At 40.7% G+C, this 27,125-nt stretch overlaps 1 long non-coding RNA gene across 3 annotated transcripts in view; it reads left to right on the plus strand.

Moving 5' to 3' along the window:
- The window catches only part of LOC113961529, a 46,423-nt gene extending 20,453 nt beyond the window's left edge, over positions 1-25,970 (plus strand). For 2 of the 3 annotated variants that reach the window (XR_003532337.1, XR_003532338.1), the window contains one exon: positions 13,303-25,970. This is a non-coding gene — a long non-coding RNA (uncharacterized LOC113961529). The remainder of the gene's footprint in view (positions 1-13,302) is intronic. The other variant, XR_003532339.1, reaches the window with a different exon arrangement.
- The last annotated feature ends 1,155 nt before the right edge of the window (positions 25,971-27,125 follow it).

Genomic DNA, 27,125 nt, shown 5'->3' on the forward strand with positions numbered 1-27,125 from the left:
TTACGTGAAATGAGTTCAGGAAAAAACCTGTTTATTACACTATCGTCTAGTTTTTAGATCCAAACATTGTACATTGGGTGTGAAACTCCCTAATGTTTTAGAAACGATGCTGGAACCTCTCTGACTGACAGCTCTGAGCAAAGCACTTTCTAAGGTTATGTAAATGCCTAAAAAGAAGTATAACCCTAAATCTTAATTGTGTAGCAGATTTGAGTCCTGCGAAGTCTAGGCACTGCCAGATTTTAAAGCCCCACTGCTCCCTTACATAAATAATCATCAATATTTACAGTAAGTGTCCTAAAAAGATATTTGGTTCCCTATATGACCTAGAAAAGGTGTTGCAGGGCCATCCCATCTCCACCGGTCACAAGTGGCATGTGGTGCTGCCCAGGGCTGCTCCAGCAAGGGCTGGGAAACTGGTACCCTTCAAGTCCAGCCAGAACTGCACATATCACAGATGACATCCCAGGCAGAGGAATGAAGCTACTTCCATTTATGATGCCCAGTAACAGGGCAAAGAGACCTTTTCTTCTGTGTCTGTGCTCTAGCATGGCGCAGAAACAATTATAAGACATGTTTATAAATTCCACCTGGGTGTTGTAGCTCTTGCTATGAATCTCAAAAGTGTATTTGAGATTTATTAGTATTGGGCTGCTTTTGACACAAAGGATGTGGTGGACAAAGAGCAGCAGCTTCTGTGCTATAAGGAAGCACATAAAAAACTGTCAGTACACTTGTAATTTCATGCTTCTAAATGTTGTTTTCGAAATGCCATTGTACTTGGAACTATTCTGTGTGCATTAAATCTGAGGTGTAGAATACTATCTCATATTAAAAATGTGATAGCAGTGCTACAGTACCTCTAACGTTTTCATAAGAACTTTTGTTAGCTCTTACTGCCTTGTCCTTAGTGTGACTTAAGGCAGAAAATGAAGAGCTTATTGCATTTAAAAATGTTCAGAAAGATGTGCTTAAGTAAATAGATGTCTTTATTTTCAGTGTTGGAATAAGTGTGTAAAAACAAGGGGATTGAACAATGGCGAAGTCCATGTGATAGAGCTCACTAAATAGTGGTTGTGGTGAATTTTGCAGAATTGCCCATGAATAACTGGCAAAATATGTTTCCTATATCCCACAGTTTCTAGAACTAGCTGACTCATTACTGCATTCAAGGAGAGGTACCTTGAGTTGTGATCTGATGCCTGTTAAAAATTGAAATTGATTTATTTTTTGGAGGGATTGAATCAGGATCCTAAAGGACCTGTGACATTTTTCAAACAAAATGTGTGTCATTTCCTTTCTTTTTTTTTTGTTGCTTATCCCAGATAAGGAATCAGCACTAAATTACAGCAGTGCCCACCTCTCCTCTCCTGGAGGGAGCAAATGAGGGGGACAGGACACTTGAAAAAAGGGAAAAGGTAGAGGAAAAGCACAGAAGGGAATGATTGGAAACAGCAGAGGAAGGGAAGAAATAGGAAAAAGCAGAAAGAAAAGAGAAGCAAAGGCAGATGAGAATGAAAAGCAAGAGAAATGAAAAAGTAGTTGAAAAATGAAAACAAAAGGGAAGATTGAATAAACATGAGTAAGCTCAATAATGAATTCTCTTAATCTTTCAGTATATTCCTCAGGCAGGACCTCAGTATGATTTGGCAGGTGTGTGGGGTTTTTTTGAAGCAAACCCCGCCTCCCCTTGCCTCCCCAGTGCTGACCCCAAGAGTTTTCCTCCCTCTTACCTTGGTGGGAGCTCTGTGGTGCCTGATGGCCGCCCCGTGGCTGGCCTGATGAGCTGCTGCTGGTCACAGGCTCTGTCTGATGTTCATCCACGCTCAGCTGACCTGAGGTCTATGAGGAACATGAGTTAGCACCAGCTCCCGGTTAAATCTCAGCACGTTTATTGTTTACCAAACCGTGACAAAAGATGAAGTAATGTCCTATCTGGCCACACACTGGGCTGTAAGTCTTCTTTTTTTTTTTTTTTTTTTTTTTTTTCTAAGACACATTTTCTAGCTAATGTGTCTTGTTACTGTCACGAAGGAAAAAACATCAGTGATTGTGATTTAGAGCAGCTAAGTGTTTAAAATAAAATATACATTCAGTGCTTTCACATAAAGATTTGATGATAACCAGGTGACTGAAATCAATACGTCCATATCAAAGCCCAGTGATTATTTTTGTGGGGTGTTTATACACCTTATCTCTTCTCTCATTGTACTCTCTAACAGTTACAGCTGGGGACGATGAAAACACATGTTACATGCAATTACTTGCTGCTACCTTATAAAAAGCTAAAGCCTAATAAACTTCAATATGGAGTAAATATCATCCTTGTGAAAGAGCAGTTTTGCCCTACTACTGACAGTGAAAGCAGAGCTATTGATGAGAATCAACCTTCATAAAAAGACAGGTTAAGATAAGATTTGAGTTTGGCTTGGCATTTCCAACCTGTTGAGAATGACTTCTGGACTTGGGCAGGACAAGAGTTAAGAGCACATCTTGCGTAAATCTTTACCTCATGTTTTGGAGAGACCAGTACGCTTGTCCTCTGGCAATCAGAAACGTCGTCTGCCCTCGCACAAAGAGCAGAGCTCTGATAAATGCACTGATTCCAATTTGTGCTTTGCTTTCCTAGTCATCAAAGCAATTTTAAAATCAATATGTTATGTTTAAGAGGAAGGCCATGTGTTCCTCACAGGGCAGGAATATCCCATCTAGTCTGCGCAGGCAGAGTTATTGTCCTAGACGCAGCACTTTGTACAAACCAAAGAATATAAAGAATATTCCAGGAAAGCCATAAAGGGAGATGACGCAGTAACTGTTTCTGGGATGTTAAAAATACAGTTGTGCTTACAAGCTGCTGCGTGAGCCTGACTGCAGTGTCTGGCTCTGGGTGACTCTGTGGATGGCAGTTTCATAGATGTCAGCAATGCAGGGTGAGTCCCAAGCAGGTCCTGAAATTTTAACGTGTGATGAGGCCAGGAGGCAGTTTGGTGCAGTGATAATAATTTATTTAATGCAACTAATATGTGTAATAATGCATCTGAGACAGTGTTGGGTCTGCCAAGAGCACTTTGTTGGACACCACAATGATCGATTAGGGCTGGAGGTTGTAGGCTTTAGAACAGGACTGTGGGATCAAGCTACTGGTTTTTAATGCGTTTGAGCTGTTCTTGAATAAATCTTCATTAGTTAGGGTGGCACCACTAAGTCTACTTCTTACTGAGCAGCAGGAAGACAGAAAGAGCATCTACAACAGTAATAGTTTAACACAAATGGATTTAAACTCTGGAGTAATAGGAAGCTTATGGAGCTTGGATGAGGGATGAAGGAGGTGGGCAGAAAGAGATGGAAATAGAGAGGAAAAAATGCCCGTCTGGCTGCAGACAGAGGAGGAATGCGTGTTCTCTGTTTTTTTCTGTCAGCTGAGGCACACCACGTTGCACACAGAAGCTGTGAATGCTTGTGGCACACCTATGAAGCCATTTTTACTTTGTAACCTGTTTATAGGTGAATGGCCCCTGGGCAAAGTGGGTGTGCTGCCTTTGGCGTCCTTCCAACGTCCCACTCCATGACTGAGACCCACTACAGGGTCCTTCAGGCTGTGGTTTACTGAATGGTCTGCTAAGGGGCTTGATTATGGTCCCAAATTCTCAGAGGTTTTTCTAGTCTGTCCAAAATATTTATGTCTGCAATATTTTCAGACCTATTTATGTCTTTTTTTTTTTCCTGCTGGGTAAAAAGTAGTTTGGCTTTTACAATGCATCTGTATATAGGGTTTTAGTAGCTTGGATTGCTTTTATATGTTTATAATTAAAGTAACAGCCCCTTAAAAATTGGATTATTGATCATGGGAAGACTGTAGATGTTTTTAATCTTTAGAAGCAGGACTACAAATAAATCAAATTATATGAAGTATTTCATTTAAAGGTATTTTGTTTTATTGAAAACACTGCACCCAGTGTTTGCATAAATGGAATAATTCTGTTTCTTCATATGAGAGTTCAGAGGAAACCATAGTAGGAGTTAGTCCTTCTCACTCAGTAAAGTACACTGATGTCAATAAGTCAAAATTAGACTCTTCCCAAATTTCATAAAAATACTGAAAGGTTCAAAGTTAAGGATTTGGAGGGCTGTAAAATTCCCATTTCAGCTGGAGTTGTAATCTTTGTGCGCAGATGCACACGATGCACTGTCTTTACAGAAAGTTTAGGGCGACCGTTATGTGTGCCTGTATGCACACCCACACATACGCCTCACCCTGGTGATGATGAACTGCAGCAGAAACACCCTCCCTGTCCTTGTTATGACTGAGGGCCTGAATCTGGGAGTTTGTTTTCATGTTCCAGATGTTTGCTCTGCCAGATTTGACCACAGGAATGTGAGGCCAGTGGGCTCAGTCTCCTGAAGCAGAGAAAAGCTGCATTTAGCCTGGAGTTTGCACCTTCCATCATTTCCAGGGACAAAACGGGAAACTGGTTTTCTCCCTGGGAGAAGTCAACCAAAGAGGCATTATGCATGCAAGGAGGCTGGTGGGACTGCGTGAATGCAAATGGTCTTTGTTATTAACCAGCTCTCTTCAAGCTGACTGAGGAGCTGAATGGATCTGTCGATTAAAGCTCATCCCTTCAAAAGACAGGAACAAAATCACCACTGTAATGTTCTGACAAAGCAAAAACATTTTTGTTTTCTGGCAAGAGTTTAACTCGTGCAGCTATGCTGCCCTCTTAAGATGTCAGAGAAAGAGGTTTTGCTAGTCAAACACTGCCCTGCCTCACCAGCCTGCCTTACCCCAATGATGAAGTGCTCCGGCACCAGAAGTCACCTTCTGTGTTCAGCTGAGCTCAACTGGAATCGTGCTCTCTAGCTGTGCTGTTAAGTGGCTCTGAAGACATTATGGGTGCAGAGCTGTGCTGCTGTATTTCAAGTGATAACAAAACCTCACTGGATGGATTGAAGAAGTGTGGCTTTTTGTTGCAGCAAGTTGAGACCGTATAGGCAACTCCATCATTGTGCTAAGGCAGCAGATACAGCCAGTGTTTGGAAGAAATGGTTCATGACCCGATGATGCTTTCCAAGAGATACAGCCAGGAAACAAAGATGCTGGGGGCTCCTCGGGTGGCAGGAACACTGGTGGAACAAGCAAGGGAACCAGAAGGGTCAGACAATGGGAGAGAGTGAAGAGAAAGGTGCAGCGCAAGCAGGAAAACCCTTTGCCATGGTTCAGGCTTACTCTCGCACTCAGAGCTGGGGAGCAAAAAGCAATAGCTGCAGGAAAAGCCCTTTTCTGAAGACCGGCAGAGCATGCCAGGAGGGTGCTGCAGCCACTGTCTCAGCAGCCAAAGTGAGGAGCAAAGCCACACTCTGCAGGGGTCAAATCCAAGATCTGCATTAAGAGTTTGGTCCAATGGGTCCCTAGAACAGGGGAAGGTCCTCACCCCACATGGGGGTTGTCACAAGCATCTGTCAGATGCCGGACCGGATGCTCACCACACATGAAGGCTGATTCCTAGCAAGCAAATGTTGATGGGCTATTACTGAAGTATTCCAGTCTCTGAGCAACTAGCCCTAGGAATACTGTGAGCACTGGTGCCTCGAGTGTGAAGCATGATCTGTCCAGGGCAGAAGGCCAGGATGCTCCCCCAGGGACCAGACCCTGAGGAAGGGCAGCTGTGAGGCTAAGGGGAGAAGCCGAGCTGGCCTTGCACAAATTCTCTGGTGGTTCAGGCTGGCCAAGCTAAACGTGTCCCTTACCTTGGCTTTGTCATGACTTTGACAGAAACACCTGGGACTGGTGTGGGTCAGAGCTGTCTCCTGGCTGACCCCACACAGGGCATTTGCTGCTACAGAAGGACTGTGCTGAGGGCATGCAGACATGGAGCCCACCACTGGCAGGGCTTGGCCACCATGCTCCCACCCAACTGACTCAAATTGTGGAGCAGGTGGTCACAGCCACGCCGGTGTGCACACACACAGAAACCCAGCACATGTGGTGCAGACATCACCCCTGCCAAGTACAGCGGTGGCTCTTGCCTTTGGGAGGGGACCCCAGCACGTGGCAAACGAGCATCAGGCCCCTGTGCTCAGACACCACACGCATGTGCAGGGCAGTGCAGAGTGCCAGGCCCAGAAACACCAACTTCAGGACCTCCGAAGGGGCACTTTTCTCCAGCTGAGGGTTTGTCCCCCTTCTCTTTGCATCAGGTGAACCCACCTCAGCTGCACTGGTGCAAAGGAGCAAACACATTTGAATAACTGCAGTAGAAAGGTGTAAAAAATAAAGAATAAAATACTGCTAATGAGCCTCATTGACAATGGCCATTATTTGCATCTATCACCTGGAGATTAAAAAACGAAAAAAGTGAAATAAGCTGCATGTGTTGTAAAGGGTCAAAGTTTCTGTGCTAACACTACAGCTTGCAGGGTTCTTTCCTGATGTCCCTTGTGCCCCTGTTCCCTGCTGACCTGCTCCATACGGAGAGCTGTCTTGGGGAGCCGTGCTGGGGCCATGGCTGTTCTCTGGAAGGAGGAGAGAGAGGTCGGAGGGGGTAGGACCAAAGGGAGAGGAAGAGTGTGGATTGGGAGAAGGGAGCAGGTGATAAAAAAGCTCCTCAAGGTAGGGGCTGATGCTGATGTGCTGCTGTGGTGAGCTGCAGTGCATGACAAGACTTGTCCCATGTCAAGGGTAGATCAGCTTTCCTTTGACTTGAGAGGGTGTTGGTGTGTGTATTACTAAGTCCAGGAAACAGTCACTGCTGCACTGGGTCTGGTCACGGACAGTTGTGGTATCCTCTGCTGCCCTGTGATTTGCAGTTTCTATTTAACTATTTACATGAAATCATGCTCTTGCTATCTTCAGAGAATTTCACCTAGGTAAGCTTGCAGCAAATTTCTCTTCCTTCAAATCATAAGCGCAAACACCTTTGACATAGTTTTTCTGCTACTGGGGTCTCTGTATTACTTACTTTGTCTACGTCCTTTTTCAAGAAGTTAATAAGCCTGGCACTGCAAGTCCACTGACTCTTAGCAGAATATTTCTTTCATTCCTGAGGTCCCTTTCATACCCACTTTTCATATTAGCACCCTTCATTAGCATCCATCCAGCTTTTCTTGTTAGTATTACTGTGCAATGCACTTTCTTTTGTAGTACCTGAAGCTTGTAAGACAACTCAGTTTGCCTCCCAATGGGGGAGAAGGTATCTGTAATCTGTGTTCCTTGTCTCGAGTCTCTTGAAAGGACTAGAAATCCCAAATGCAGCAAGTTGTGGGTTTTCTGTCTTAGAGAATTAGGTTGTCTTTGCATTACTGAGCAGGCAAACATTGAGCAGTGCTTGATCAATAAGAGGCATTGCCAGAGGTCTGGTATAGTCTACCACAGCTGATGGTAAGTGTTGCTATAGGCTATGGAATTAGGAATATAAAATGTCAAATGACAGTAATAATTCATGCATCCTGGGACATATAAAACCAACAGCATGTCAATAGCTGTGGCATGCTTTGCAGAAAATATGCAGGATTTAGATGTTGCAGGAGTCTGTTTTATTTTAAGCCACGCTTTTCTTGGTGAAATATAGACTTTCCCTGTTTGCTGAAAGCATTTATTTTCAGTTTCATGTTGCTACTTCTCTATTAAGATTCTAAGAGCCGTGCAGCTCAAAAGGGGCCCTGAGATTCAAAACGCAAAATATATGTATTTATTGAAGAAAAACACATAAAATATTTATAAAACAGAGGGTGCAATACTATTTGAGATTCATGGACCATTTTAGCATTCATAAAAGCAAATACGGTTCTCATGTTGGCTTCACCTGGAATCAGACTTTACTAGAGGGGTTAGCCAGGAGGGATCTGCCTTGAAATGAAACTTACTACAATCACTTTGCATTTTACATAGAAAGTAGAATAACTTGTGAGATAAGTAAGAACTTCTCCAATATTCATCTTTTTAAAAAAATACTTCAGGATAATTAATATTGCTTGTCTCTTATGAAAGATACAGAATAGGGCAAATTACTGCATCTGGGAGGGTATAGCATGCATAAGAAGAAAGATTGTGTCAATCTGAAAGGTGTTCTCCCTGTGCCATGGCTGCTTGGGAACCTAGAAGTGATAAGTGCTCACTGGCTAAGGCTCCCACAAAAATTCTTCAGAGAAAACCTTAATGAGAAAATGGAAAAAATATGTCCAAGCAGCCCCATTCTTATACTTTCAGCTGTATGCTCCCATGCACCTCACTTGTGGGTTGCCAGGCCTCTATTTCTATAAATCTGCCTGAAAGTAGAAGGGCAAGACAGAGAAGTTGCATATCACTCATGATTATATGAATATAGGCCTTCATGTGCAGTTAATACTTCTAAAAGAATGTAAAATATTCACAAAGAAACCTACCACACATTATTGAAATCTCCCCCTGTGAGAGGCTGAGGATTCAAACGCATATGAATCGTCTGCTCTTCCATGTGACAGCAATCCTTCTACTTCAGAGTTGCGCAGTCCTGGCTCTCAGTTGTCTACTTCAGATTTTTTTTTTTAGTTACATATTCTAATAAAATGTCTTAAATAGAATTTCCATTATTTGAAGACCATAAAGTGCTTTTGGTGCAGTGGATTGCACCTACATACACAGGCACTAGTAGATATTTTGGCACATCTTGCTGAAGATAGCATGAGACAGAGATGATGATGATGATGAAAATAAAAAAAAACAAGCAACCAAACAAACCACAATGAAAAGAAAACCCACAAATTTAAGCCTGCTAACTGTCTGAGACCCAAGAAAAGGGATTTCTTTGTTCTTACGAGAACATCTTGGCTCGTTCTGCTCCTTTGGCTTGGTTTGGGGAGGATGTATTTTACAGTCCTCCCATGATACTTGGCAAATCTAAAGCTGTCACGTTGGATCCTGCTTCTCTTTGTATTAAAAGAATGTCTATGGTGTTTATGTTATGGGGGAAAAGTGCTATTTCTACTTATTGTATTTTCATTGTCTGTTTTCTTATGACTGTACTGTTTACCAGCAGCCGAGGGGCCACTTTGATGGTTGCTTTGATGCTGTAGTTTATTGTGTTGCACAGTTGAGCCTATGGTTTTCCTTTCTAATCAGAGCTGGTGTACTGGGTGAAAAAAAATAAAAATAAAGCTTTTCTATAATTACGGTTATCTCATGGAGTCTGCATTTTTTATAGCTGCTGAGACGCTGGAAATCGGTATTTGTAAATACTGATATATTCTGATTTGTTTTCAATCTCAGAGGTGTTTTTTGTCTGTTTCTGTTTCTCACCCCTGGCCACTCATGCAAGCAGGCTTGCCGACCTGCATGCTGAGCAGCTATTGCCTCAGGAAGATACCAACCTGCATGTGTTAGCCGGGTTATTTGCATGGTACAACCTTCATCTTGTTCCCTCTTCTCACTCTAAGGGATTAGCATCCAAAGAAAACCAAATTAATCTTGTATCAGTTCATCCAGGAAAGTGAGTAGGCAAAATAAGCAGAACATTGCTGCCGACAGCAGGGACAGAGAGCAGCCCTCCAGGGATGGGGTGTGCTGCGTGCTGCCCACCTCCACTGCACTGCTCTCACAGGTACATGGCTTCACCACGGGTTCTGGTATAACAAGACTCTCCTGTGCCCATAGAAAGACTCACTTGCTGGCTCCTTCTTTGCCCCATGCTCCATGTGGTAGTGACAGTCAGGACTTGTATAATACCCACTTGGATGTATCTATTGCTTTTCTCCATATGTCTCGTGACCATCTGTGGACTGATGAGGAACCACTCTGTTTCCATTTTACTGATGGAAAAGGAAAGACTTTGAGAGGCTGAGTGATTTGTCCAGGATGATACAGCAAATCAATGGGAGAAGAAAGGATCGGGCCATTCCACATAGTAGTGCCATTAACTGCCCCATGGGCTTCCTGGGGGAGGCATGCAGGTCCCCAAAGAGGCCGCTTCCATTGCAGGAGCGTTCCTCCATTATATCTGTCAGATGATTGCTATGCACAGTGGAGAAATGCAAAATGTATTATTCATCTCTCCTACTCATAAAATCAATACCTATCAAAATACAAATACAATTTAAATCAAAGGGCACTTGTTGAGTGCAGATCCTACTAATTAGGTATGATTTTCCAACAATTTCTTAAATTATTTATCCAAGGGATGGGTAGCAGGCATTTTATATGTCCCAGAGTGAATATTATAAACCTCTTGTCATGATACAGCAAATGTGAAACGTAGTGCGATGCAGTGTGATTTGTAACCTTGATGAACTAATGTAATATCAATAGACATCAATCGTGCAAAAAAGATCTGTGTCATCATAACATCTAGCAAGATATGTCAAAAGTCAATAATCTTGAGAAATGGACACATATCAATGAAGGTTACAGACTGTGCTGCTAGGAATCAATTAAAAATGTAACACCCGCCTGCTATGGAAATTACTAAACACCATCACCAAAAAGGAGGTTTACATCATGCATGGACATTCGCCATAAGAGCAGTTCCCTTCAGGCTGGCTGTAGCTCTGTAAGCAATTTCACTGTAATATAGGGCCTTTTTTTTTATGCTGGTATTTCTTAATCTAGCCCCATAATCAACATGCAGACAATATTTAACTACATTTTTAAAACCTGCACAGAAAAGAGCCAATGGTTTTGAAGATTTTTGTGTACAAATTTGGAAGCAGCTCTCCTGTATAACGAAAGGTTTACAATTGTCAGTCAATAACATAGATCAATGTTCTTAAATTTTTAATCATAAGGATTTTTCTTATGCAGATGCATTGGATCTTAACTTTCATACTTATACTCCCATCCACACAGCAGATCTTAAGATACCATCACACCAGCATTTATCAAGTGAAAATTCTTGGTCCCATCAAATAGACGTGATATCTTCTCACCAAATCATTTCAAATCAGCGATTCAAAAGAACAGTATGAAATACAAGATATGGTTTCTCCCCAATTTTTAAAAGAGAATGATAAAATTTACACTTTCTAAGCATTTTACTTTTCCTCTTGTCATCTGATGATAATTTAAAGGCAAGTGTAGCTTTGAGGCCAAAATTAAATAGTTGAACATGGAGGGAGGTGTTATGACTTCAAAGACAGCGATATGTGAGGGGCTGAAGTAAAACCATCAGAGTAATTCAGAGCTTAAACTTTTAACTTGGTGCTTTCCCCTGTAGCCTTAATGGAGATCAGGCTCCCAAAAAAGCCATCAGGAGCCTGAGCAAAAAGCTGCAGTGGTCCAAAGTGCCTGTGTGCTTCAGCTGCTGCAGGCAGCCTGTGATCATACTGCACCGTCGGCAGTACGCAACTGCAATTGTGCAACCAGGGATGCAAGGCAGAGCTGTAATTCTGAATTTCATGGCATTTTAAAGCACGAGTCAGAATTTTAATGGTATTTCAACCTTCCTTATTAGTTGCACAATAAGCGTCTTTCAGCCAGTGTTCTGCAAATCCCTTCCTGGTGGTCTGCAGAAGACATGGTTTGAAAGTCAGAGCGCTGGACGTTGAATGCTGGGTGTGTGGAAATAGAACAGCCTAAGCTGATGGGAGGAATAAGGGATTCTGAAGAAGCATTGAGTTAAGATAACATTGGATAATAAGGGTAGTAGCAGAAAGTATAAAAAAGCATGCCATGAATACATTGGATAAGAGGATAAATTCGCCTTCAGTTATTCAGCTGTCCTGCTCGTATTTTTGTTGTTTTTTAATTAGCAAAAGTTTGTCTGGCAGAGTTCAATCCCAGAGTGTTTGAGTTATAAGACCTAGCTGCATAAAGTGAAAATAGACAATACTACATTTAATGTTTTTCATTTTCTCATTCCATTTAAATGTGAATGAGCTATAGGGAAGGAGTATCAAACATGCAGATACTGTTTAGTGGTATATTCTTCTTATCTTCATTATTTTCTTCTGCCTAATGTCTTTCATAGATGCTTAAAAAGTGCATGATGTATATGTGATTGTATATTAGTGACTGCAAAGGTTACCTAAATTAACACCATGGACTAATTTTATTTTAAATGGAGGGTAAGAGCACATCTGTTTCAAACAGCTTTGTAATATGCCTTTTGTGAGTTCAGATCAGATACAGTAATGGCCACTTAAGTGAGCTCCTACACACACAACTACTTATTTACATTAGTGCTAAAAAATGCATCTATAAAATGACACTAGCATTTTGGTGCACTGAAATAGGTTCCTCCTCTCCATTCCCCTTGAAGATTCAGCCCTGTATTATTGTTTCATGGATACTAAAGAAAAGCATGTGTTCTTCCCCATGGAGGATGTGTTATTGACTGTATAACTGTACTGGCTAGATATTTTGTATTTTGCTTGTATCCCCCTTCAAAAGAGGCATGACATTTTTTCATAGCTATAACTAACACTGTTTTTCAGCCATGAATTGTTATAATTATATAACATTATGAATATAATTGAGGTAATAAAAACAAAACAAGCAGCCTAGATTATATATCCAGATTGTATTCACAGGTTACAAGTGTGTGGTTTTGCTGTATATCACATTGATTTAGGAAGGGTATAGTTTGGAAATGATCTTGAAAGACACCAGCTGAGGGGCTGTACCTTATATATGAGCCTACATCAAATAGCTCACTTAAATAGGGCAATATGCCTTTTTCCACAGATGTGCTTTTCAAAGATAAAGGTATGTACAGCCCGCAGATATCTGCAGTGGGCAAATCGAAAGTAAACAAATAGAAATGTGTTTATTTGACAATTTTCTAATGTAAATGTTTTTGTCTTAAACTGCAGAAGGATCAAAAAAAAGCTTTGCAGAATAGCTTCTCCATCATGTAGCTAGGGTGGCAGAGGACTGCAGCAGTGCTGCCTTGGCCTCTGTTGAGGTGAAATCTGTACTACACCTGTCATGTGAAACTGGAAAATGCAATTATATTTATTTTTCAAAGAGAAAGCTAAGACATGGACAGAAACCACAGGTCTTCTCTGCATACATAAGGGAACTCTGTAAAAGCTGAGGGGTTGAAGAAAGCTGTGTGTAGGCCTTGGCTAACACCCTAAACCATTAGACCATCCTCACAAAATCTGTGTTTCCAACTCTGTTGCCACTGAAATCTGAAAGCAAACATTAGCAGCCAAGAACATCATGCTAATTAATTGCCTCAGGAGGGCACAATTCCCAAGATCTAATGAAAGATGGAATCCAGCTCCCATATGTCCCATTTGATAGCCCAAGAAAACATGCCCACATTTTTCACAGAAACAGTGACAAATGTCCAACTACTTGTCTCTAAGCTGAATATAACTAATTACCAGGTCCAGAGATGAAAATGGCTGCTCATCAGCACCGAGCCTGAAATGCCAGTGCTGGATCTGTCACTGATGAACCGTTTTGATTCAGAGTGTTGAAGGCATCTTCAGGAGGTGAGAGCTGAGCACCAGAGCACCTCTGTTCTGTCCGCAGAACAGCATTACCTCTGTCTTGCATGCAGCCTACCCTGTCACATTGCTGGTTTATTAAAAAAAAAAATCAAAACAAAATAATAATAATAATAAACAAACAAACAAACAAACAAAAGTTAGCAGGATGTCATGTTCTTGACAAAATACTGGGGAGAAGACAGAGGCATCGATACAGATGTAGTCACAGATATGTGCTGGGGCTGCTTTGCTGTGCTATAGGCTTGTTCTTGCTTGAACTTGAAATTCCTGTAGAAGGGATGTTTATGCCAGAATGACAGTGGTGTGTAGCCCCAGGGAAACATCAAAGGCTGGAGAGCCTCAGCACTCCCTGGAGAGGCAGGCCTGTCTGTCTGTGGAAGCAGAGCCCTGTTTTGACTGGGGGTGTCCTATCTCCATGTGGCTCTAAGGCATATGGAATTGTTCAGCTGGCTTAAAGACATGATGTTTCTTTTCAATATTTATTGTTCGAAGGATCCTTACATGCACGAGAACATCTTGTACTCTGTAAGGACCGGCATGCTGCTGTGGCTGTACCCACAGCTTGCTGTGTTCAGAGAGACGCAGGTGTCATCTCCATGCAGGGGAAGATGGTCCTACTTTGCTGGTGTGAGGTGTTTAGTGTAATTCCCAGGTTTGTTTGAATAAAGTTGAATAATTGGCTTGTTGTAGCAGACCCAACCCCACCACGTGAACATCATTCGCATGTCACAGCAACAGCCCCAATCCAGCTCCCTTGCTCAGAGGATGGTAGGGAACATCTTGGTGATCACTGGGAGCCTCAGTGCAAACAGGGAAACAACAGGGTAATGAGCAGGACTGTGACAGACCTTGGTGTCTAATCCTGGTCTTTTGAGCCTCCCCTTATCCACATCATTAGTATTTGTTAAGTGGTGAATTTTTGGAAACATGCAATATTTTCACTTTCCTCTTTTCCTTTTTAAATATGATTCACATGAAACTGCTAATATGAAAAGAATATTTCAACACCTTGTTTAGTAAAAATGGGCTCAAGGAAAGCAGGTACAAATTGCACAGCAAATTTTTAGCCTAAATATTAAAGAAAATATATTTTATTCTTGTCTATCCTGAGATTAAAGAGAAAAAAAAATAGAGTGGTCAAGGTAAGTAATTGTAGCACACCATCTGTTGTGTATTTCCTCAAGATCTTTCCAGTCGTACAGAATAATGGCATTTCTGAACTTCAATAACTTCCACGCAAAAAGGTACATCATTTTGACAGGACTCAGTAAATCATTTAAAATCATAAGGGCTACCATTATGCAGACTGTGTGATAAAGTTAGAGACAGGGTATTTTTCTGCAATGCGTCTTCAATTTCACTCTAGATTTTCGGTGACATAAAGCTCAAAAGGAGCTCCTGGTACTACTCTCCCAGAGATGAGATCAACACTTATGAGTACATGTTTTGATGACACAGCTCAGAAAATTGAAGGGATTATTATTATGGAAGGACCAAGGTGATAAGTACTGTGTTATATATGAATAACTGTCAATCAGACAAGCCAAGAAAGGTCATAATCCATTATATTAATGTCATAAATGTTACCATAAACTGACATTGAGATGGTAAACTGGGATTCTTGCACTTTTTAAAGTGTTGCTGTTCTTAAATGACAGTGTGTCCTGGAAAGACGAGTATTAATTTTTCTCTCAAAATACAGGACTTTAAAGATTTTCAGCATAACAGAAGTAGTATTTCAAACATTCATATTTTATTTTAAAGAAACTGGCTGAATTGTCACAACAGTATCCAAGATACCATGAACAGGTAAGGGACGAGAAACACAATAATTTCTATTTACTGTCCCCCATTGCTTTATTTGAACTGTGGCTTTCACACCTGCCTCCCTCAGGCACTTCCAGGCCTCTTGCCCACATATTGGGGTCCACTCCAGCTGAGGATGGGGGCAGCAGCAAGGCAGAGGTGGGAGCTCCTGCCCTGGCTGCTGACCACCTGAAGCCAGGACACTGCACCCTTCTGCAAATCACTCCCCTGACATTAATATTTTTTCCAATATCAAATATGAACTGAGGCGATATTCAGGAATGTGTGACAGTGGAATGAGAGAGTGTAAATCATATTTTATATCTTTTGTGTTGCTGAGCATTTTCCCACCCACAGAGAGCAGGCAGCTCAATGGATGTTGCCAGTGCATGGCTCCTCTGAATTCATCCCAGGCTCCCAGAGGAGTATCACCAGGGACAGAGAAAGCAGCCTACTCTCTAATGAGTCTTTCTTCTTGCCAGCACCACTGGGTGCTCCATCCTTTGCTGGCCAGTTAAGAGCCAGGAGGAAATTATTGTCACCTCATGTAAATCTGCTCATAGCATAGACTTCCAAGTGAGAGTAAGGGAGGTGAACTCTGAGCCCACCAAAATCAAAGCCTTGTGTCCACATTCACTAGCACTAAAAATTCTACAAATGAGTGGTATCACCCTGAAGTGTGGGTGCATGGGAGGTAAAATAACTACCCAGTTAGCACTGGACCACTTAGTTTCCAATGTTGGGGGGAATGAAAATGCAAGAGGAATTTAAGGTGAGTTTTCACATCCCATGCAGAGGCCAAAAAAGAAAAGCAGGGTAAGTACTTCTGGAAAGTGCCATGCTGTATTTACTGGCCACATCAGATCAGAGCGATAGTTTTATGTCATACTTAAAATGCAACATGTCCAGCAGACTCATGCTGATGTATGGTTGTGATAACATTGACGTAGGCAGGAGACAGCCACCAGTGAGTCACCACACCACTTCCTTCAGAAGCTAGCTGTCTACGGTAGGCATCCCATTGCACTGCTGATCTAGTCTAGCTTGTAAATTACCCATCTAGTCTAGTTTGTACAATCTACAAATAATCCGTGTTTGTGCTATGCAGGTAAATGTTCAGGGTGAAACCAATATGGGATAACTTGAATTGTATAAATAACTGCAAATCATTACCTCAAATGAGAGCATAATGCCTGGAACCACAGGCAGGAAAATACATTTACAGACTATCAAATTATCTTGGGATAATAGTGTAATGCTTTTCACTGCTGCACTCTGTGTTCTTATAGCTGAGCAAATAATATTACACCTGGAAAAGTCTCCGAATTTCAAAGGGAAGAGATTTCGTAAGCAGAGTGCTTCCACAGGAGAGACTGCCTTTTCTGTGTTATTTTAGGGGAACATTAAAAAACCCCCAATAAACCAAATAAGTTATTTTTTATTACTCAGAGCTACATAGAGTAACATCTGATGATAAACAAAGCCTTTAAACAATTTGTCTTTTTATAATATAACCTGCAAAGCGCTTCCTTGTTCATATGAGGTTACTTCTCTCTGTGATTGCAACAAAACTCTTTTGATCAAATGTGTTTTCAGAACTGGCAAAACAAAATCAAGCTGCTATAGCAGTTTGCATGCACAAGTTCTGTTTGAATATAAAAAATTTTGAGCACATTTTTAGAGAAAAAATGTGGCCTTTGAAATTTTGGAACTAAAGCTATATATGTATATGCCATAGTGCTATTTATGATGTCTGTAGAAGTATATGACACCCAAAGTGCTTTTTGGATGCTCCAAGGTATATCAAAGGGCATTAATTCCAGCACAGCTGGGAGTGTTCCCAGATTCACTTATGAATGCATATTTCTTATATCCTGTATGTTGACTAGAGTTAACATACAGAAAAAAGTTAATATAGCCTTGGTCATGGAGAATAATCCACAGAGTAAGCCTATTAGGTGAGTTTTAGCATCTACATTTTTCTGTTCACATCTGCTTGCCTGACATATGTAATCTGCCTGGATGTCACAGTTTACATCCTATTTTCATTGGAGGATAATGAAACTTGATCGGTGTCTTCATCTCCTTCTCGGTCTCTCCAAGGAATATTTCTGCTTGTCAGCTCCTCCTCACCAGCACTCTCTGGTGTGATCTTTAGCCAGTCCTCTATTAAAGGGTAGTGCACGCAAGGCTTGAAGGAAACCATACAATTTCTCATTGTTTGTGCAAAATGGGTGCAAAACGTGTTACTTCTAAGACAGTAAGAAAATAAAAAGTGATATAGTAATTTCCTAACCTGAATTTTCTGTACTTCCTTTTCTCTCACAAAGCTCTGGCGTATCAGTATTTTAGCAGCACTCAGTCAGTGGTTGCTTTCTGACGACTTATGTTTCTGCTTAAGTCTTACAAAACTGCACTGTAGGCACCTCAATAATTTTAGAATAGCTTAGTCTGAGAGGTAAATTAAAATTATGGAAAATCAGACCATTTCTAATGAGATGGTTATTACACTGAATAATGATGATTATTAGTTCTGCTTAATAAAACTGTCATCCAATGCAAAATATATATTGGGGAAATTACATTACATTATATTTCTATCAACTCAGAAATTCGGTGTGTTGCTTTCCCACAAACCATAGGCATAAGGAAATGTTAGACAGGGCTTCCTTTTCCAAATAGGATCAATCATGGAGCTTTCAGAAACAGCCCTTTAAAGCCCTGATCTAAAGCCCATTAAATCTAATGTTATGAAGATTTCTGCTGACTTCTGTGCCACGTAGATCAGGACTTCGCTAAAGTGAGCAGTGTTCTCTCCCATTGTTTCTGCTAAATACCTAGACAATACTACAGTGGTGACTATTTGACAGTATTGTTAGCCTACTAAAGGAGAAAAACTTGTAGAAACATTTGCAGCCCCCTTGCCTCACTGACCTCATTGGCACACCTGCTGTTCTGTTCTGATGTACCTGGCAAATTAGGAGATGGACTCTACAGGATGAGCTACACTCTTTATTTCCAAGATGAAAACAATGAGGAATATTATCTATTGGCTAAAAATGAGATCTTGCTGTAAAAACCTCAACACTGAAGCCCCAGACGCTTAGAGGTGAGACAACTCCCCAGAAGCCTTTTGGCTGTCCAGAGACACGACTGGCCAGGAAATCTGAGTGCTCAGCATTTTTTTGTTTAAAAGCAGGCGCAATATCAAACCTTGCCTTCAGCAAGGACTGCTGTCCTGAGGAATGAGACCCATCCCTCTGGGAGGGTGGCTGCCTGCCTCTATACTGCTACATCTATATGGCAGTAAACTGCCAAAGGGGAAGGAAGGAAGGAGGGGGGGAAGCCAAGAGTGTGTTTCTGCTACCACACCTTCTCTGTGTAGGGTTTAATCTAAAAGGATATGTTTTTGTGGAATAATTTGATATAAACTAAGCCACATTTTTCTTACAGAAAGGTGTCTATTATAGCTACAACAGTGCATTTTATAGAGTCTAAGAGAGATTAAATAAGCAGCAAACACTGCATGACTCACTATGCATCTGTGCAAACCGACTCAGTGAAACCAGGGCACGGAGGTGATTGGGTCTGTCTGTGGTGCATGTTGAAACCTGGAGAAACATAGATTTTGCCATATAATTTTATTTTTTGAGAGCAATAATGCTCTTACAAAGAGCAATGCATTAAATGAGGATAACATGGTTAATAAGTCATAGCACATGTGGTTCTAAGGTTTTCATCATGCTTTGAAACATGTACTAATCAACAAGATTTCTCCTCTTGTGAAGCCTATTTTGTAGAGTTTCATAAACCAGGTTCAACAGACACAATTTCATTAGCATTATATTGTTGCCATGGTAATGTGGTACCAATTCAATTGATGGGCTTTTCATCCTGGGCTTATTACAGAATTGCTCTTCCTGTCAAAGATACATCTATATGGAAACAGCAAACAGACCTTATTATTGGAGTACTAGCACAAAATATCATCATATGCTAATTTGGATAGGAATGTGTCATGTTATTGGCACCAGACCCAGAAATCATCAGAGACACAATAGAAGTTACTAAACATCATACATGACAAAGTCACACTCCAAAATCAGGAAAGTTACTTGTATTGTTCACTGCAGTACCTGAGTTTGCTATTGCAAAAGCACTTGGCTCTGCTATAATCATTCTCTGAAATGCTGTTGGGAGGGCAGAGTGCAAGTGGTAATATTCAAGGAAACAAAAGTAGTAACACGCCCAAGAATAAAATGTGAGCTGATGGTGTGTTGGTCCTTCTCCTGTTTGAATGTTGTGCAGCAGGTTTTGGGGAAATTGGTACCACATGTGACACCCTGTTTTCCTGGTCTGTAAAACCATGATAATAAACCCTCTCCCCCTGTGCAGAGCAGCTGGTGTATACCAAATAATGAGTGATAGCTGGTACTGCTAAATATTGTTATTAAGTAAAGTAGCAATGTTTTTAACAGTTCTGGGAAAATACACAGTTTGAGAAATGCCACTGGGAGAATCTGGACTCACCCAGGGAAACACAGGAGAGTTGGCAGACCGAGCAGGTAACAGTGCATATGCACCTATGGAGGAAAGATACTCACATCATTAAAAAATCATGACAGTTTGTAGTTTTTTAAAAATAAAGAATATTTTAGGCTACGGGAGAAGTATCTGCAGCAATCTGAGCAAGAAGAGCAACAATACAATATAAGGCAACAGCAGGGTGGCTTGTTTATTGTATGTTAAAACATTTTCTTGTGTATTTTCACTGTTTTTTGATGATTGCTTCCTATTTAGATAGGAAAAATCTTTTTCCATCCTGACACATTATGTTCAGTCTATCGTTTCTTAGCTTAATCATGTTGTATCGTTTGCAGCAGCAAGAGTAAATTACAGACAGGATAGTATTCGGTATAATCAAAGATGTGTTCCATTTTACATGATAAGTTTTGTCTGATTTACAAAGGCAGTATCTTCTCCAGCTGAGTGAGGAAAGAGAGACCTTCACTTGCAGATAAAAAAACTCAGAGAAGAGGCTTCTCCTCCATTAGGAACCTATTGTTCATACAAAGAAAACCCAAACTATTGTTACCACTATTATCTATTTATTTACTTTTACCGTGATGTAGCCACAGGACCCAGCTGAGACTGGGACCTACTTGTGCTAAGCACAGCAAAAACATACAGTGCCACAGCCCCTTCTTCAGACAATTTATAAACTAAAGAGCCATAAGAGAGACCAGAGAGGATAGAAGAATAGAGAGAGGGAGACATAGCTTAAGTAACCGACTGAAGGTCAGAGAAGAAGCGAGTGGCAGAAGCAGCACAAGTCTCCAGTCCCTGTACCCTCCATTGGGTTGCCTGCCCTGTTGGGAGAAGGAGGTATTTGGAGATATCCTCCACCAGACTCTAAGGATTCACACTCTAACTCATGCACAGAGCCATGCTTTACCCCCTAATTTCAATGGCTGCATCTGTGTTGCTGAGCAGGGGCAGCCCGAGGCAAAGCTTGAAGTCCGCTGTGAAGCCCACCAGCATTACCTATTAAAACACCTTCAGGCTGGCTCCAGGGCAACCCTGTTAATCCTCTCAGGGACAAAGGCTCAGGGATACCCTATGTTTTTTAAGCATGTTCAAGGGCACCAGGGTCAGGGTACCTGCCAGAGAAATATTAATGGGTTTCAACACCACAACCGAAGCAATAGGGATCAGGCTTTCTTCCTCTGCAGTAGGGACTTTCAAATCCAAGCCTGAACAGATGGAGGGAGGTGGGGGAAAGAGGGGAGATTTTGGTCACAAGAGCAAGAAGTCAGTTTGCACTAGAATTTGAAAGCTTTGATCAGGAAGCAATGTGATGTCTTAGATTAGGAAAGCATTGGCTTGGAGTTTTTCTTGCTTTCTCCTTCTCTCTCTCCCCCTCTCAAAAATCCATATAATGTAAAACAGTTAAACTGGGCGAAGAGGCATTCATCTTCTGATCGGTAAATACTTCCTTTCACTGTGTGGTGCCTGCTGACTTTACTGCTGTTGCAGCCTTTTAAAATGCTTCCAGGAAATCTCATTAGATTTTAACTTTAATTTTTTTTTCATTAAGGAATCTGAAGAGAGTGTATAATAATCTCAATTTAACTTTTTAATAAAAACTGCAAATAATAGGCTAGCACAGATTTGATATCATATATATATTGGATAAAAATTCTGATTTGTAGTAAGATTTGTTAGCCAGGGGTTTGTTGTCATCATAATAATGAATATAAAAGCTGGCAGCTTTAAAATGGCAATATTACAGTAAGCCTACATTTTTTATAATGGTTTTGTGTTGTGCATTCAGTATTGATGAAGATTAAGATTTAGCATGCAGAAGTAATATCCATTTTTATGGGATTGTCCACAGTGAATTGAGTAGGACATTTGCTTAATTAAAAGTATTTATCTTAGATGATTTAAGAAGTATGTCCTACTACTGAACTGATGATGTAAATTAGTTTCCTATAATCAGTTCACCACTAATGACTCCTTATACTAAAGAGAAGAAGAAAAAAGTAAGAGAAGAGTCAAAGGAAAGTAAAAGATGCCACTGTCTGAGAATTCAATAGAACTTTGGAAATAATGATTAATTAACACTATGCCATGAACAGGAAATCTACATTATTACATCCCTAATGCAAAGAACATAAACAGAGCCCTAAAAGGGTGCACTTCTGGCAGAAAGTTTGGAAATACAACCATAAACAAACGCCCAGATTCCCACTCCTACCCACTGGACCTGTGCCTCAGAGGCACTGGCATTTGGGGAGCAGAGCTTGAGGATAAGAGGTGGCAGAGAGCCTGGGGTGGGATGAAGCCCTGTGGCATGGTGTCTTGTGGGGTCTTGGCAGGGGCTGTCCCTGGCTTTGGGCAGGATGCCAGGGTGCCGAACTACTGCAGCTGCTGAATTTGGGCAGAATGGAGAGCAAGGCCAGAGCTACAGGGAGGGCAGGACCTGGTGTGACCTGCTTCTCTGGGTGGTTTTAAATCTGTTTATAAAGACATACTGGGTAGTTTTATAGAAATGTACCGTGTGGTTTAATCTGTTATGCAAACATACTTCTAAGGGAGAGTCCCAATGGGTGGAATGTTTCAACCTATCTCAATGTTACAGCTGTACAGCCTAAGTTTCGTGGACTAGCCCATCTTCCTTCCTTCCTCACCATGCCAAATGACCCATGGAAAGCTGTAGATCTTCAGTCTGTGGGGACAATCTAACAACAGCAACTTCTGGGGGTGCTGCTACAAGGTAGGGCCACATCTAACCCTATCAAACCATCCCATCAGCTCAGGTGTGCTGCTCACATGAAAAGCTCATGACTCACTGCAGAGACTTACTTGTCTGCTTCTTGGGAAACTTCCTGCCTGCAAGGCTGCCCCCTGAGACAACTAGACCCTCCATCAGCCAGGCCCAAAAATCACTTGCTGAATAGTTTTGGCTGAGGCTTTTTGACAAAATCTTCACAGATAGAGCCGAGAGGACAGGCAAGAAATATTTCTACTCTTCATGCCACAACTTGTTTTTTCATTATTTCTTCTTGTCTCCTTTTACACTCCAGGCATTTTTCTTTCTACATAGACTAATAGGAAGAAATGCTGTGTCCTACTCCAGTAATTTAATTTATTTTTTTTAGTTCTAATTATGAGCATTCACATAGCAAGTGACATTTATTGATATATGTTACCTTTCTGAAACACTAGAAAAGTATCTGGCCTGTTCTCTGCTAATGCTTAGATGACATTTTAGGAACAGGAACCACCCTGCAAAGGGCTGGGCATGTGCACAGGATATGAGCTGTCAGTGAAGTGTATTGAATCTGGTTTTGATCTGTTCATGTAATTTTCCAGGTGAGCCTTGGACTCTGCCTACGGTCTGTGCTCCCAGATGTCAGCCCACGATGGCAGATGGAGGGACACCCGGAGCTCTGCTTCCCCCAGGCACTGCACTGGGCATTTGCTGCTCCCAGAGCTGCCACACGCCACGGGACCCCCAGCTGCCGGATGCCTGACCCAGCTCGACTGCTGGTGGAGATGTGTTGGGGCTGGCTTTGCCCTGCTTGCTGCTGCCTGCATGCCTTATTCTTCTGACTTATGCCCCAGCCCACTCCCGTCCCATTGTGCTGCTGCCTCTGGGCTGTATTGAGTTTTCAATTATCACAATATACAATGCAGATGCTATGTAAAACAGCCAGCATCGCTGGAGCACGCTGAACTCAGTAGAAACACAGTTAAATAAAAGTAATACTATAATACCAGGAGGCTGATTGGAACCACAAGATACCAGTGTGATATCCTGTGGCTTTTATGTTGGTAGACCTAGATTTTAGCCATTAGAGTCTAGCTATCCAACAGATAACAACCAGAGAAAATGGGTCTGGGTATTTTCAATTGTGAATAACTGATACACATTTGCCAATAAATGGAGGACTTGGTAAACTGCCAGATGAAGAAAACATTTGACATACATACAAATATAATCAGGCATTTAATATGGCGTAGCATCTAACTATGTGTAACTTAAAGAAACTCCCTGATTACACACAATACCTTTAAAGTATACCATCAAGAGAGCTCTGACTTCAGACAAGCAATGTGTGGTTGCACTATCAACTCCAAATTCAGTCAAGGAGATAAACAGCAAGTGTGGGTCTCAACTTATATATTTGTACCAGCAGCAACAACCTCCCAGATGATAATGATATTGTAATATCTGTGTGGGGGTAAATGCTATGACAAAAGAGGAAGAAATAAGAAAAAATATAGTAATGTCAAGTTTGTCTGTTAACTTTTAGAAAAGCTCAACATCTGGAATTTTAGTATGTGTTATGCAGACGAATGTAAAGAGAGAAACATATTAACTGTGTTTTTCTACAAAGCAAAATGAAATAAGCATACAGAGCAAATTATTATATTTAGTACTCTCAGGGCAAATTCTAGTTGAGGATTGTGAAGTAATTTCAAAATATTAATGAATTAGCCTCACAGCTATCTTTCAGGTGGATAATAATGATAATTATTACTACAAATAAATATTATTATTATCAGTCTTGCTCCAAGAAATGAACATTGATGCATAGAGAATTTATGTCTTTGTCCCAAGTCTGTGTTTTACTACTGTAACCATCCTTCTCTAGAACTATCATATATTAAGATTATCATTTTCCAAATACTGTGTGTGATACTATTCACTTTATAAGGTCTAAAAACCAGCCAACTGAGCTTCCTTGTGAAACAGTGCCAGTGAACATCTCCATTTGCATTTGAATTCTCAAGCAGCAACAATCTGCAAAAAAAGAAGAAAAAAGGAATCATGAAAATCCGTACAAAATCTGTCAAGGCCCCATCTGTGACTGGGTATCAGAATATCACTAAGAAGCTCTGAGAAACAAAGTTCATTCCAAGTCTAACGCATAGTGCTTTTTGGTCGATGAAATTAATTCAAGCAGGGGTAAATGAGGGCACATACCATGAAAAACTCTGTTCCTCCACTGAGGGTGGAAGGAAAGCAGCATCACTGCTGTGTGTGTGGTCTTGGTTTTGGTGCACGTAGCTGTGTTTAAACACTAAAGGTTTTACAAGGCAAAATAATCAGTGTGCTCATGACTCCTTTTGATACCAGGTACACCTGCTGCTCTTCTGACGAGTATAAGGGAATGAGTGATCTCTGGTCCTGACAAGATGAGGACTTAGATTACATATGATTGTTGCAAAAAGCAGGCTTTTGTAGCCAGCTACCTTAAGTAGTACGGAAACAAAACTCCACCCTGGCCTTGAAAATCCCCTACAAACATATTTATTTCCTTCTGCATGGCAATATATAAAGGTTAGGAACACTTATTTGTAGGCTATTTTTACATCTCCTCTTCAGGATCTGAATCTTGCATATTAATGAATTAACTCAAGGAAACAGGAGAACCAAAACATTAACGCCATTCTAATGCACTCTATTATTTTTCTTTTCCTTTTTTTTACTGTTAGAGTATGCAAATGTTCAGTTAACTGGTCCTCATGTTTTCTCTTTATTGAATCGCTTTCACTACAGCAAATAAATATTCATAAAGAAATGTGGACAATAAATCATTTTAAATAGTTCAAAGCCATTTTCTTTCTAGACTGCATATATTTTCAGCTGTAACTCGCCTTTAATATTTCATTCAAAAGACAGACTTGTAGAAGGACAATAGAGATAATGTGTCAAGTAGTAATTAAAACAGGGAGTAATGATTAAAACCATTTTGATCTACATTGTGCTCTGCCAGATTCATAATCTCCTGTGTTTGTTAGGATGGCTTTCTACTTGCTTTATACAGAAACTCAAAATAAACTTCTGTTTGAAGACACCGAAGAACACAAAAGATTTCAACCCTGAGCTTGTGGGTCCAGAGCCCTTTCCAGTTCTGGAGTTCAGGTATATCTTCTGTACCATCCTAGCAAGATAAATGCAAGCAGGCACTATCCCTCCTGCTGATACTGTGACTTCTCTGGGAAGTAAATCCAGATGCAGAGCAGAAGACAAGGAAGGGCCACCCCAGTGTGTACAGGTAAATGTAACCCGTCTCACCATTTAGATTTAAGCTAAGAGCTTCAAAAGAAATGAAAGTTAAAGATAAGATTAGCTTATACGTTTAGGGATCTTGGTTCAAATCCAAGTAAGAATTGTGTTCCTTGTCTCATTGTATGTTTTGGTATTCATAAACATATTTGGCGCAAACTCATTCTCTTTTCTGATTTGTTGCTGACTTTAGGCCCTTATTCAACTTACATACAGACTTAAATAAATCGATTTAGGAAAGCATTCCTCTTTGTGTTTAATCTTGGGCAGACATTCAACTTTGAAATCAATGGGACTTATGAACGGCCCTGACCTTTGGGTCTAAATGGTTGCCAAATCAGTGCACTGATAGAAATATATTGGAAAAGATACTATCCATGTGTAATCAAAATTTTTGTCTCTACTTTCACAGGAAAATAACCCAAAGAGAACACATTATTCTGCTCAAGAAATTAATTTCATGGTATTTACTAGAAAGCCTTAATTCACATTTCCTGTTTATGCCAAAAATACCAGATGAACAGTGTTGTTCCTTGATAGTATATCTGTAATATTCTTTAAATGAAAAAATAAAATATAGGAAAAGAGCTGGCACAAAGCGGCATTCAGAATTACTTATTGATACCTTCTCAATTGCCCACCACATGGCAATCCCTTGGAGGACAGGCAGATGAAAGGCAAGGCAGAATAGTTCTGAAATCCCATGGACTTGAAGACAATGGCATATGGAATACCACATGAAACTCCTCCCTAAGAACAGTATTTATAAAGGCTGCCTGCCCAGTTTACATATGGAATTTTGAGTGATCACATGTGTTTATTACACAATGAGAACAGCTAGAATAAAGACATGGATGTTTCTAGTATCATAATGTACAGGTTATACAAGTGCAATTATAGCCAAATCTATGAGATTACAAGAAGTAGTTGGTAAAATAATTGATGCTATGATTCTACGAAATAAAATAGTCTTTTTACTGTTCTTAAAAATGTTTCACACTTATGTTCTATTTATAATATTATCAAGATAGCACATAGAAACTCTTGGATGTTGTTTATAGAGTTGAAACATGGACACAAAAGGGGAAGTAGATTATGATGGGTCTCATCATGTCATATAATTCAAAGCATGACGAGTACAAAAATCATAAGAAGACACAGGAAGTGTCAATAGGTGCTACCTCTCTGTACAACCATAGAGGAACATTGTGATTCACATTATCCCACTGGGTTCTGTGGGGCAAAGTTTGGGAATAACACATAAAACCCAGCTGTTTTGTGTTCACCTGGCTCATACAATCACATGTAT

This window comes from Neopelma chrysocephalum, unplaced genomic scaffold (assembly GCF_003984885.1).
Source record: "Neopelma chrysocephalum unplaced genomic scaffold, ASM398488v2 Primary Assembly neopelma1_97222, whole genome shotgun sequence".
In the NCBI taxonomy this organism is placed as follows: domain Eukaryota; kingdom Metazoa; phylum Chordata; class Aves; order Passeriformes; family Pipridae; genus Neopelma; species Neopelma chrysocephalum.